This window comes from Dreissena polymorpha, chromosome 13 (assembly GCF_020536995.1).
Source record: "Dreissena polymorpha isolate Duluth1 chromosome 13, UMN_Dpol_1.0, whole genome shotgun sequence".
Lineage (NCBI taxonomy): Eukaryota > Metazoa > Mollusca > Bivalvia > Myida > Dreissenidae > Dreissena > Dreissena polymorpha.
The window spans coordinates 51,134,317-51,134,982 of record NC_068367.1 but is presented as its reverse complement, the minus strand read 5'-3'; positions in this window follow the sequence as shown (position 1 = coordinate 51,134,982).

The following is a 666-nucleotide window of genomic DNA, read 5'->3' as shown; positions in this document are numbered from 1 at the left end:
GTGATATTTCCGTTGCATAATTCGATTAATAGGCTACACACCAATTGAGGTGGAATCCCCCAGACTTAGACTCAATGCCTTTTCACGTTTTGGTTAATTGACAAAATTAAAAAAAAATAGTTTCAGATTTGCAAATGTTTGTTATAGTTATGATATTTGTGAGAATACAGTCATACTGAACATTTACCATGCTCTAATATAGACATTATATGTATCTTTTGACGATATAAAAACCCGAAAATTATAAACGATTGAATAATTTGGAGAATTCTGTTGTTGTCGTTATCTTTTGTAATACTACGAGGATTGACACATGTGTATGCGCTATATCTGTAATAATGTCATAACTCTATATATGTGTGTAGTCGGTAGGAAACAGTTAATCACCAAGCAAAATTGCAAAAGCGACATTTACGGATGTTGTTCAAACTTCGCTATAGCATAACAGACTGGTATTAAGGCATTTGACCATATGTATCGTACGAACCTAATTTTTTCCTCTATTGTTAGCAATATTATTACGTTGATATAATTGCGCGGTTCTTGTCATATCAACGGCCGTCTGTATCTATTGCCTGTCTTTGATAAGTTGATGTTGCTAATGATTGTCACACGAAACTGACACCTTACTGTGCTTAAAAAGTTGGCATTATCTTAGTCCCCTTG